We start from the raw sequence: 14,045 nt of genomic DNA, 5'->3' as shown, positions 1-14,045 counted from the left end.
GACAACCCTCAGAACGGGAGAAAATATTTGCAAATGAAGCAACTGACAAGGGATTAATCTCCAAAATTTACAAGCAGCTCATGCAGCTCAATGTCAAAAAAAAAAACAACCCAATCCAAAAATGGGCAGAAGACATAAATAGACACTTCTCCAAAGAAGACATACAGATGGCCAAGAGGCACATGAAAAGATGCTCAACATCACTAATTATTAGAGAAATGCAAATCAAAACTACAATGAGGTATCACCTCACACCAGTCAGAATGGCCATCATCAAAAAATCTACAAACAATAAATGCTGGAGAGGGTGTGGAGAAAAGGGAACCCTCTTGCACTGTTGGTGGGAATGTAAATTGATACAGCCACTATGGAGAACAGTATGGAGGTTCCTTAGAAAACTAAAAATAGTACTATCATATGACCCAGCAATTCCACTACTGGGCATTTACCCAGAAAAAACCATAATTTAAAAAGATATATGCACCCCAATGTTCATTGTAGCTCTATTTACAATAGCCAGGACATGGAAGCAACCTAAATATCCATAAACAGAGGAATGGATAAAGAAGATGTGGCACATATACACAATGGAATATTACTCAGCCATAAAAAGGAACGAATTTTTGTCATTTGCAGAGATGTAGATGGACCTAGAGACTGTCATACAGAGTGAAGTAAGTCAGAAAGAGAAAAACAAATATCATATATTAACGCATATATGTGGAATCTAGAAAAATGGTATAGATTATCTTATTTGCAAAGCAGAAATAGAGACACAGACATAGAGAACAAACATATGGATACCAAGGGGGAAAGGGCAGGGGTGGGATGAATTGGGAGATTGTGATTGACATATATACACTAGTATGTATAAAATAGATAACTAATGACAACGTACTGTATAGCACAGGGAACTCTACTCGGTGCTCTGTGGTGACCTAAATGGGAAGGAAATCCAAAAAAGAGGGGATATATGTATACATATGGCTGATTCACTTTGCTGTACAGCAGAAACTGACACAGCAGTGCAAAGCAACTATACTCCAATAAAAAAATATATATATAGAACAAAAGTTGGCAGAATTAAAATACACCATCAGAACCCTCCTACACTGTTGGTGGGAATGTCAGTTGGTGCAGTCACTGTGGAAAACAGTATGGCGGTTCCTCAGAAAACTAAAAATAGAATTACCCTATGACCCAGCAATCCCACTCCTGGGTATATATCCAGACAAAACTATAATTTGAAAAGATACATGTACTCCAATGTTCATAGCAGCACTATTCACAATAGCCAAGACATGAAAACAACCTAAATGTCCATCGACAGATGAATGGATGAAGAAGACATTATATATATATACACACACACACACACACACAACGGAACATTTCTCAGCCATAAAAAGCAATGAAATGATGCTATTTGAAGCAACACGGATGCAACTAGAGGTTATCATACTAAGCGAAGTAAGTCAGGAAGAGAAAGACAAATACCATATGATATCATGTATATGTGGAATCTAAAATGTGACACAAATGAAACTATCTATGAAACTAACAGAATCAGGGACATAGAGAATAGACTGGTGATTGCCAAGGGGGAGGGGGTGGGAGAGGGTTGGATAGGGAGTTTGGAATTAGCAGATGCAAACTTGTTTATATAGAATGGAAAAACAACACTGTCCTATTGTATAGCACAGGGAACTATACTCAATATCCTGTGATAACCCACAATGGAAAAGTATATTAAAACAAATGTATATATATATATGTATAACTGAGTCGCTTTGCTGTACAGCAGTAATTAACACAGCATTGTAATTCAACTATACTTCAATAATAAATAAATAAATAATAAAATAAAATACACCATCACAGTAAACACATCTCTCTCAATAATAATAGATCAAACAAACAAAAATATCAATAAGCATAGGGAATATTTGAACAGCTCAATTAACAAGCCTAACGTCATTCAAGGAATAGGGAACCCAGCAATAGAAGAAAACATTTTTGTTAGCACACATGGAACATCTATAAGTATTGACCAGGTGCTAACCCATAAAACAAGCCTCAAAAGATTGGTGTCAGACCGTAAACTCTGACCATGCACTTAATTTAACAATAACAACAACAACAAAAATAACTAAAGATAAAAAAAAAGAAAACTAAAGAACCCTACATGTTTGGAAAATTTAAAACAATTCTAAACAACTCAAAGAAGAAGTCTTAATAGAAATAGTAAGATATTTAAGATCAAACCATAAATAAAATATGGCATATCAAACCTGAGGGAGAGAGCTAAAGTGCTATTTAGAGGGAAAATTATAGCCATAATATTTACCTTAAAAAGAACATTTTCAAAATTAATTAGCTAAGCAATCTAACATAAGGAATTAGAAATCATAAAATAATAAATCCAAAGAAAGGAGAAGATAATAAAGATAAGAGAAAGAATTAATAAAATATAAAAATACAATATAGAGATATCAATAAAGTAAAATCTGTATTTTTGAAAAGCTTAATAAAATAGACAAACTTCTGATGAGATTAATCAAAAGGGAAAGAGATTGAGAGAGAAGGCTCAAATAAATACAATTAATTACGGAAAAAGAGGACATAAACATAGATGCAGCACATCTTGCCATTGTGCACCAGAAGATATGTACAAGAATTTTCACAACAGTGTGTTCATCAATTGTAAATAACTGAAAAAAACCCCACAAATGTCTATCAACATCAGAGTGCATAAATAAATTGTGGTCTATTCATACAATGCAATACTACTTGTGAAATTTCACTACAAGTGAAAATGAATGAACTACAGTTACAAACATCAACATGGGTGAATCTCAAAAACAAAATATTTAACATAAAAAAAGAAAAGTCACAGAGGAATATATGCCTTATTATTTCAGTCATAGAAAGTGCTAAATGGATGAAACTAAACAATACCTTTCTTGTTTAGGGATCTATACATATAGGAGTGATATTAGAAATATTTGCTGACTATTCAGCCAGGCACCAACTGATCAGGGTGGGTGCCCAGCCAACCAAAACAGACACCAGCTGTAAACAATGGGAAATACTGTACCGGAGCAAATGGCTGAATGTCAGTCCTCTATACCATCACGTTGTAACTAAAGAAATACATGGGGATGATTAGCACAAAATTATGTTAGTGATTATCCTGGGCGGGGAGGAATTAGGAAGCAAAAGGGGAGAGGAACCTAAGGGGTCTATGGCAATATTCTGATCTCTTAGGCTGGGTGGTGGCTTCAAGGATGCTCATTTGATGATGATGATGATGTGTAGTGCATCAATTCCTTCTTTTATATGGATGATATATTTCACCAAAAACAGTTTTTAAAGATGACTGGACTTGGATTCAGAAGTCTTAGATCCACATCTATATAAATTTCTTACTAACTGAAGCTCAGAGAGATTGTGATCTAACCACCTTCGGTAACAGCCTCAAAACTAGCCTCCTGACTTCTAGTCGAGTGCTCCTTCCTCTACACCCAGTTCAATGGCAGAGCTTCCTTTAAGTTCCATTCTCTTGAGCATTAATGGTTTGTTAAATGTTACACGTAAAAGTTGTTGAACCCAGGGCTGTCAGGATATGCAACTCCAGGGTCACCATGCACACAGTAAGATACTGTCAGCACACATCTTAGATGTCTGCTTTCACCCCCAGAACGTCCCCTTCACAGCACCCTGACATCCAGACCAACTAACCATGCCTCTGACATAGCCAAGAAGGAGCAGAGTAGGGAGACTCTCGTCTACAATGGGTTCTCGAGTCCGCATGTCCACCCCATTCCTTCCACCCTTTGCCATTAGACAAATGGCAGAACCAAGAAAGGAGGAAGGACCTACTCAAGATTACCCAACAGGTCAGGGGCAGTACAGGACTCTGAGCTGCCTGCATAGGCTGGTGGCCGTGGGGCCCATCCACCCACCTTCCATGGAAGCAACCCAGGTAATTAGTACTGATGCTAATGCCCCACTCTGGAGTTCCTGACACCTCATCTTGGATCTAGGCCCTTTCAAAAGGAGCATTTCAAATAGGAGCCAGCAACACTTACAGAGGGTGGGTCTTAATCCATAGAGGATCACTAGCTTCACCCAAGTGATGGGACATCCATCAGCACCTCCCATTCTTCCACCAATTATCTATCTACTAATTATCTGGGATTAAGAATTGACACGGAGCGACATAGTCATTAACCACATATTTGCATGGCTCATTCATGTTAGTGGGGCTGCTCAGTCTCACCGAGTCTAATTGGACACGCCAACAACGCTGCACAACACATTTACATCTGCTCGGCTGTCAGCAGCCAATAAAGGACGGCAGGATGTGCTTACTTGCAAAGGGACTTGGCTCTTGGCAAAATATTTTTGCAGGCAAGCTGGATGTCTTGGCTTTCTGGCAGCGAGGCTTAACTCAGAGCACACAGACTGAGGCTCTGAGGCTTAACTCAGAGCACACATTCAATATTCGATAGCTCAAGCACTGTAGCAAGCACAGCACTGACTCCAGGAAATTTTACAAAGGTGAAGGAGACACTGTTCCTACTACCTCGGAGGTTTACCACCAGTCAAGGAAACACATGTAAGCAGAGAGAGCTAAGGGCCCTGAGAGAGGGAAAAGCAGCATGCCATGGGAATGCAAGCCCAGGAGAGATGTTCGGCCTGAGAAATCAAGGGAGGCCTCGCAGAGATGGCACTTGCAGCACAGGGACAGATAGAGAGAGGAATTCCAGGCTGAAGGAACTACAAAAGCAAGGGCACAGAGATGTGCAAGGAAAACGGGGCGTGGCCTAGTGTAGACGGCACACATGCCATAGACGGGAAGGAGATGCCCTGGGTCATACCACAGAGAACACTGAATGTACTGCCAGGGTTTGGAAATGTTTCTGCTGGTTATGAGGAACATGGAAGGAATTTTGTTTCGGCGTGTAGGTGGGTGGGAGGGTGTTAGTAAACTTTTTATTGAAGGATAGCATACATATAGAAAAGTGCAAACATTTTCACTAACTGACCACACCTATGTAAATAGCACCCAGCTAAAGAAAGAAATCATTACTAAAAACTCCAGAAATCCCTTTTGGCCCCCTTTCAGGAACTACCCAATCACAAGAGAAAGAACTATCCTGATTTTAACACCATAAATTATTTTCCCCTATTTTCTTGCATTTGGCTTCTTTCACTCAAAGCAATGTTTTCAAGACTCATCCATGTTGCTATACATAAAAGTAGTTTGTTAGTTATCTTTATGTTAATATCCCATTGTATGAAGGTATCACAGTTATTAATGGGCAATATTTAGTTTCCAGTTTGGGGCTATAAACCTTCTTGCACATGACTCTGGTGCTTTTATGGGTGCTTTTATCCATCTGTTGTGTACCTATCTAGGAGTAGAATTGTTGGGTCACAGGGTATGCATATATCTACTTGAATAGACAGTGCTAGTTTTCTAAAGTTGTTTTGTCCATTTACAGACCCACCTAACATAGAGTGTGGTGCTTAGAAAAGAGGGAGCTGGGACAAAGGGACCAGCCACGAGGACATGCAATAAAGCCCAGGAAAGAGATAATGAAATCAGTGGCAACAGAACTGGAATAAAAAAGGCTGATAAAAAGAGGCACTGTAGGGTGGAACACATAGGCTGTGGACACAAGGGAGAAGTGGACTTGAGAGGGAGGTGGAGGAAGGTTCCTGTATGGGGTGGCTGGCTCGGTGAGGGTTGTCAGGTTTGAAGGCAGGAGAAAACATCTTAGTTTGGGACACATCGAGTTTGAGATGTAGGACAGACAATATGAAGATGTCCAATAAATTGCTGGTTACGTGGGTCTGTTCGCTAAGGGATGAGGTCAAGGCTGGAGACACAGCATTAGGATTTATCATCACAGAGGCAGGGGTTGAAGCCAGGTGTGGCTGAGGTTTCCCAGGGGCGTTGTGTGGAACCAAGGAGAGGAGGGCTGAAGACCAGCCACCCACCTTGACGGGATGAGCAGAGGAAGAGGAACGAGAGACAACATTGCTTCGGTCTGAAACACTCACAGGGGCTGTGAGGCACGAGTCAGGCCCTTGGAGCCCAAGCAGCAGCCTGGGGTCCATCTCACCAGCCACATTTTCTACTCAATGAACTTGCATCACTAACCTCAAAGCTGCATTGCAAAATCTGCATCAGACTGCGTACCTCTGGCAGCACCCTAGGGACAATGGGCACCAGAGACTCATAGCATCTTGGGGGCTGGGAGTCCTCTTCCCCACCTCCACACATCTCTGCGAAGATGGTATCCAGCACCCCAGGCAGGGAATTCAAACTCCCCATGGCGGTCCATTCCACTGTTGAGTGAGTGAGACTACAAGAAAACCTTTCCCTACAAATGCAGTCTCACGATGTTAGAAGTCAAAGGAAGAGAAAAAATGAACCCTCCAATGGTGATGACCCTGGATAGAGTAAGATGCTAGGCCTCTGCATTCTGGAAAATCTGATTCTACTAACGTAGCCACGAGCATCTTCCTGTTGGGGTCATGGCACTTGACCCCTCACAGGAAGCGGCAGTGATTTCACTACCATTCGCACCCTGGCTGGGGACGTGCTCATCTGCTGCAGGCATTCCTCTGGCTTCATCAAGCAGTGAGTCCTGCCCTGGAATGTGGCCAGGCTCTCAGGACTGAGGCAGTGCATGCCACGGCACAGATCCACCAGGCTGGACACGCGGAAAGAACGAGCAGCGGCTGGCTGAGAGCGAGCCCACTGCTAGTAAGGCGGGCACGATGCCATGAGGTTCAACGTCTTTTTCTAAATATTTACCTGCACCCGCCCTTTGTGGATCTCTGGAGAAGAAGAAGGAAGACAGATATAATTAAGAAATGGCTCGCCCCCACTTGCCGCCTTGGGGAGATTTGTGAAAGAAACAGGCATACAAGAAGGAAAGGTAGTAGCTGAAACTTCTTTTTTTTTTGGCTTTGTTTTTAGCAATTTCCAAAACACCCACCTACGTAGCCTCTGCATGATCTGAAATATGGAGGTTTGATATCTGGGAAAGGCATCACAGAGGAAAACTGCCCTTGAGCCTCAACAGAAAGGGTCTCATCAGCCACTATTAACAACTGACACAGCATGAAACTCCAAAGTGTTAACCCTTGGATACGTGTTTGCCACCTGAAAAGACATACATCACGTTCTCTGGACTACAAGCCATCCATTCCATTAGACCTCAGACTGAGGATTCTTAGGAATTTTCCAAAATTTGCAGACTTCAGAAGTAGTTAGCGTCTATCCAAGATGACAGAACAAGATTAGCTTTCTGGTTCTACAGAATCCTTTTTCTTTCCCTTTGCTTTACCACTCATCTTGCCTATTATTGTACACTGACACCCTCTATTTTCTCAAGACGATTCCCATTATCTTCATCCTATTACTTTTGACCCCCTATGGTCATGACACTTGCCCAATCCATAGGCATGGAATCCCACCAAGCACAGCATATGACCAGTAAACAAGGTATGGGAATAGCCCATGGTCGTGGGATGCACAGCTTGATATCACATAATGCACCTGGAGGCGGCCAGCCTCACAGAATGCTGAAATGCCCTTCTAAAGGCACAACCAATGTACTAGGCACTCTGTAAGAATAGAGTGCCATTCTTCAGGATGCAGTGCATTTGTTAAATCAGAGACCCCCTATAGGTGCATGTGCCCCAGCAGGAAGGATAGATGGCCTGGGAACCAAGGGGTGGAAGCAGCAGTGGCCCCACTAACCGTCAGTCCCCATGTCCACTGTGTAACTTTGTGCTTCCCATCTCTGCACCTCTGGCCTCTGCAGGGTCACACCTGCTCAATCTCATATGAATCCACCAGTATGGGAATATATACTATGGCTTATCAGTTGGACTTCTTGACTGGAACTTACTTGTTTTATAGAAAATTGGTTGATCTTCTCAACTTCTTGATTGTTGTGGTGGTTTCACTGGTATATTTATATGTTAAAACTCATCAAATTGTACATTTTAAACAACTGTACCTCAGTAAAGCTGTAAAAAAATAGAAAATTTGAGAAGTTACGTGAAATGCCTGATCTCAAATGAAAAAAAAAATACTGAGATTTCAATAGAGAGTTTGGTAGAAATATAAAAAGTAGATAGAAAAATCAAGAAATCCTTCACAGAAGAAGTAACCATAGGCATGATTCAAAATTAATAAAGTATATTTTCATATACAACTCCAACTGCTCTCTTTAAAAGCTGGAGCAGCTTAAAGAGAAGGCCTCTCCTACTCTTCAAACCAGGATGGGTTTGAATGTGCAGGTTGGGGCAGGGCTTTAGGAGAGGGGAATTGCTCTGTGTAATAAAGGAGAAGCATTATAATGCTGGGGAAAGGGGAGGCGCCTGGGAGAGAGGAGAGAGGAACCAGGACCAGCAGGGTGGGACACTGCAGGGGTGAATTAGGGTGAGTTGAGAGCCCTCAGGGGCAGAGCAACACAAAAGGGACTTCGAGAGAAAAGGAATTAATCAGAGAGGACTTTTAAGTTGTTTACCATGGTGTATGCCATGGGCCTCTCTCCCTCGGGTCACTCCCACACTATCTTTTAAAAAGGCTGCATTGCTCACTAATTCTTTTATATGAAAATGGATTTTTCGGGAAATGTTGAAGGGGACAGGGATGAGTTGTATGTCTGTGTTGATGCAAGGCAAAAACAGATTATGCGGAGAAGCTGGAGCTAAAGACTTCAGCGTAAATCCCTGGAAATGAACAAAAAATTATAGGAGAACTTCAGAGTTTCAAAAGCTGTGGAACTGGTGAGATTCAAGTTGAGATCTCCCAGGGGTAAAGAAGGACCCAGATAATATCTAGGTTTTAGGCGGAAGAAACAGGAAATAGCATAAGATATATATGTGATATGATGAAAAGATGGAGTAGAAAATAAAAAAGGCCCAGAGAAGGGTAGAGGGATTTAGAAAGCATTGAGGGACCTGCTAGGCTGAGAGGTTATAGTTCACCTACACTCTTTGTCCCCCCAGCCCCCCAACCACCACCCTAGAGAAACTGAAGATGAGCCCCCAGCAGTAACTGAGTTTTATTTTTTTCCTGCCCCTCTTCCCAGTTTTCTAAATTAAGTTATGTTGGCCCAGAGAGACAACTGAGATGGGAACTCTGAGGAAAGAAGAGAATATCATCTTTGTGGGCAGGGGGGGCTAGAGTATAGCGTCTAGGAACTTTATCCAATACCCACAGACCATCTGTTTGGTGTTGTAGCAAGGTCTGGGAAAAAAGAAACCCAATCACGCAATTCAGGAGCCATGGATTGGATTATTAAGAGAGTTCAGAAAAACTGACGAAGAACGGAGTCCTCAACACTGGTTCATCAGTCATTCCCCAGCCCCACCCCCCATCCAGGTGTCTTGGCCAAGTCTTTCCTCTGTGTTAGGGCTGATCTGAATAGCAATGCTGAGCTTCTGAAAGCTTCTAATCAGATGCTGGAGCCCCAGTGCTGTCCTCAGGGAGCAGAACCTCACCTTCTGGAGCAAATCCTATCTGAGATTTTGTCCCCTTCCTCAGGAGAGGTCAGTCTACTAACTGAAGAAATTCAACTGTGGATCCCACACAGAAGACCTTTCTGCAAGGTTTTCAAGAAAACAATATTTTTATCCACTTTATAAATGAATAAAAGAGAAGTAAATTAGAGGTCTGTTAATGCAAAGTAGAAAGATTTAGTCGTGAATCATGATCTGCCTAAAGAGAGGAGAATAAGAATTGAGGCCAAGCCCCTCATTCCTTTTTTGTTTTGCAGCATCAGTGCAGGGAAGAAGAGGAGCAAAGAGGGAGCATTTTGTGGGTAAGGTTCTGCCTATTCAGTCCAGAGCTCTCAAGGGTTAACCTTAATCTCTCCTTTCCGTAAGACCCAGGTCCACATCCACAGTCTCTAAGGATGTCAGCTGCTAGAGCTCATCACTCTTAGGAAACAAAGCTCTCAGCAGGGAGAGTCATAGGAAGGAGTCAGAACCAAGAACACTTCTCCAGTTCCCTGCTAGGTCCATCCCTGGGAATGGAAGAATGGTGGAGCGGGCCTGTGGGTCTTGACCACTAGGTGGCAGTGTGAGACACGGTGGAATGGATATCTGGAGGCAGACCTTTTGGGTCCTGTTTTGGGACAAATTGTTTAATTTTCCTAAGGTTCAGATTCCTCCTTGAGATACATTTGACCTTCATCCCTCACACCGTGGTTATGAGGATCAGATGGGATAAAGTATAAAATGCTATTCCATCCCTGAGCCTGTCTATTGTTGTCACTGACTGTTTGACCTTGTACAATAATGCTTGGGGCTCTTGAAGTCTAGTCTCCCAAAAGCCTCCCCCAGAGGACAGTTTTGCTCAGCCTCCTATAAGATCCTTTGCTCCTACCTTCACCGCATGTGACCAAGTCTCCTTCTTTCCCAGCTTGGAGAGTTTGCCAGAAAGGAGCACACGTGACATGGGACCTGTTGACTGGTTGGAAAAACGGGTATTGATGAAGCTCTTCTCCTTCTTTCCTTCCCCCTCTTCCTAGCATATGGCTTCTGTGACTGCAGGGCCCCTGTGCAACCGAGGTTGACATGAGAGGGTAATCCTATAGGGAAGGGAAGTTGAAAGAAGCACCCTCCTTGAAGAAAAAAAGAAGCATCTTGAAGTCAGTGATGTAGGGAACGTGACTCCTGCCAGGCCTGCTGGGCCCTCCTATCCTCATTCTGCTCCCAACTGCAGCGCACGTCCTGTCTTTTGCAGCCATCTGGACAAGCTTCTTGATGATAACAGTTTGCGGCAAGATCCCTGCTGGGAGGATCATGATAGAGTGACTGTAGAAGCTGATCTTCTGATGTCTGGGGAGGTTGGGAAGCTGCTGCTTCCTCTGTGTCCTTTTGCCTTCCACAGCTCCTCCGCCTGAGCGCTCCCCTCTCTCAGAGTCCTGTCTCTGGGGGACTTGGCAAGCAGGTGCACTGAGGAGGTAGCTTCTCTTCCTCAGCCCTGATCTGCAGGAGCTCCAGGAGATACAAGTCACAAAAAGAGTGCATTTCCAAATTATGGAGCAGAGAGAAAAGGAGGAGGGACACTTCCTAAGCAACTGAGGCAGACTACCAATGAAATCTTCTAGAACTTCTTTTTTACTTTATTAAAATACTGAGTTTATTTCACATGTATATTTTTATCTCCCCACCATTTTCATTTGTCTGACCACCACTACTACTATGTCCTATCATAACATTCTAGACATACTTAAAACCAAGCAAAGGGTGGAGTTCCATCTTTAAAAACTAAACATGCATTTTGGACAACACATTCTTGGCAATGGAACCTGGACAATATTTATCAGACATGGTAGGGAAAGTTCTCACTCTTCATTATAAAAAGGACAGCCAGGTATCAACTATTTTCTTTCTATCTATCTATCTATCTATCTATCTATCTATCTATCTATCTATTATCATCTATTTTTGGCTGCGTTGGGTCTTTGTTGCTGTGTGCGGGCTTTCTCTAGTTGTCGTGAGCGTGGGCTACTCTTCATTGCGGAGCATGGGTTTCTCATTGTGGTGGCTTCTCTTGTTGCAGAGCATGGGCTCTAGGTGCGTGGGCTTCAGTAGTCGAGGCACGCAGGCTCAGTAGTTGTGGCTCGTGGGCTCTAGAGCACGAGCTCAATAGTTGTGGCGCATGGGCTTAGTTGCTCCGCGGCATGTAGGATCTTCACGGACCAGGGCTTGAACCCGTGTCCCCTGCATTGGCAGGCGGATTCTTAACCGCTGTATCACTAGGGAAGTCCCTAAACTATTTTCTTAAAGAGACTTCCCCCACTGCCAGAGATCTTGAATAGCCTTCCGGAAACAATTCTTCACTTAACTGATGAACTTGGCTTCCACTCTGGGAAGGGAACCACCTTTTTCTATACTTTGCATTTTTACTTTAATGTCTTCTACAGAGCTAGGTCCTTTCTGTGTTTTAGCAGTCTTTTCCTGTTTTTTGAAGGATTCTTGACCTTTTGATCTTGGTGTTGATGGTTTTGAGTCTTTTCCATTCTGGTTTCATTTTTGTGCACTTTTGGCTGGAGTATCTTGTACAGATTACTGGAGCTTTTTCTTCAGCTTCCTCATCATCAAAGTCATCATCATCATCATCTGCATCATCATCGTCATCTTCATCAGCAGCAAGTTTTACTTTTTTCTGTGGAAACTTGCTACCACTTCCAGGGGCAGAACACTTTCCAGATATACTTAGGAGTGTCACATCCTCCTCCTCTTCATCTTCTCACTCTGCATCTTCCTCCACAGCTACTAAATGCTGTCCACTAATAATGCACAGGCCCTGAACCACACTTCAACCATCAGACCACAGTTGGTGTCATTTCAAAGCCCCCAAGGGAAACCATTGGCTGTACAGACATCTTTGAAGTTGCCAGTGTTACCTGAATTGGACTGCCTTCATAATTCATCGCCTCTGCTCCAACAATGTGCAATTTATCCTTTGCACCAGCCCCTAAACTGAGGGTTCTTAAAGATAACTGGTGCTCATTTTCATCATTATCCACCTTAAAGTGATAATCTTTGTCGGCCTTTAGTTCACAACCGAAAAGATAGTTCTGGGACCTCAGGGGACTCATGTCCATGTCCATCGAATCTTCCATGGGTTGGTGGCATGCACTTAGGTGGGAGAGAAAGCGGACAGAGGTAAACGACTACTGTTCCGGAGAATAGCCGCGAAGGATGGAATCATACCAGGGCTGGGGCCACTTTAGTCTCTTGCAGACACACAGGACACCGCAGGCTCCCAAGCCTTGTGGAGCATCATAGACAAACCAAAGCAGCTGCAGTCCTCGGCAGTTCCCAAACCCCAAAACTTGAAGGGACTCTTTGCAGAAGTGGAGCCAGCTCTTCCAGGGTGTTCCCTCTCTGCATAGTGAGTCCCTGGGGCTACTGTCCTGGTCTTGGGTGGCTGACCCCCACTAGTGTCTCCCTTTGCCTTATTCAGTGGATTCCCTAATGGGCCCAGTCCATATTCAGGCTAAAATATCCCCATTGCAGCCCCAGCCCCAGCCCCCTCTGATCTTGAACCCTGCCCCAATCCCAGCCCCTAACTCAGGCCCACCTTCAACCTCTCTCCCATTCTGTCACCCCAGATAGGGCCTGTGGAGTGTCCTTCTCTGAACCCCAGGATGAAGTGCAGTCTCTCATCCCAAAAGAAATTCAACCCCGAGACTGGCACTTATTCTAGAAGCAGCTGGAACTCTTTCCGGTCCAAAGAGCTCAGGAAACCTTTCATCCTCTAGCTCCCAACGTTCCTCAGTGCAACATGGCCTCTCTGTCCTAAGTACCAGGCTCCATCCTTGCTAGAGAATTTCCTATTATCAATGAGATCTGGCAGCAGCTGGAGCACCACCTTTGAAAGAGCTTCATCCAACACTGGGCCCACCTGGCACAGATATAGCCTCAGGGCAAACTAGCAGGGAATTCTTGGCCAAAGGGCAAACATGAACCTTCACAGCCCTCTGTGGTAGGGGCCAAAGCAGCAAGGAAGAATCTAGGCCACATGACGTTGAGGCAATCAGGAAATTTCCATGTGAAGGGACAGGCAAGGTGACCCACAAAGAGTCTGGTGCATAGCCTGAGGAAGAGCCCCCAAATAACCCAGGTATTTAGAAAGCTATCCTGGGAGGAGTCTAGGGTCTGACTCTGAGGAGACAGAAAGTGACCTGGTATGTCACTCAGGGGGCTCAACAGAAAACCTAGACCAGAGGCAACTGGAAAACACCCTAAAGATTCATTTGGACAAGAACTTGGGTAGATGTCTCCAGCAGGAGCCCTGTAGGTGTGTGTAGTTCATGGCTTGTTGCCACCTATACACTGCCCCCTCCTGGGGAGTCTTATGGCCACTTGGAAACTGGAAATTCAGCACCTTCAATGAATCAGGAACACTGCCTGAATACCTCTTGGAAGCTTTCCTTCCCTGATCTAGGCATTAGACAAGCACTAGAAGCCCAGATTATATGGTTTGGGGTACA

General features: G+C 43.7%; 1 pseudogene; it reads right to left on the bottom strand.

The window, feature by feature from the left end:
* Nucleotides 1-11,818: 11,818 nt before the first annotated feature.
* On the bottom strand, nucleotides 11,819-12,888 carry LOC132523503 (nucleophosmin-like; annotated as a pseudogene).
* Between the last annotated feature and the right edge of the window lie 1,157 nt (nucleotides 12,889-14,045).

The sequence above is a fragment of the Lagenorhynchus albirostris genome, chromosome 7, assembly GCF_949774975.1.
Source record: "Lagenorhynchus albirostris chromosome 7, mLagAlb1.1, whole genome shotgun sequence".
Taxonomy (NCBI): Eukaryota; Metazoa; Chordata; class Mammalia; order Artiodactyla; family Delphinidae; genus Lagenorhynchus; species Lagenorhynchus albirostris.
The sequence above is the reverse complement of the archived record's forward strand: the minus strand, read 5'-3'. Positions and strand labels throughout refer to the sequence as shown.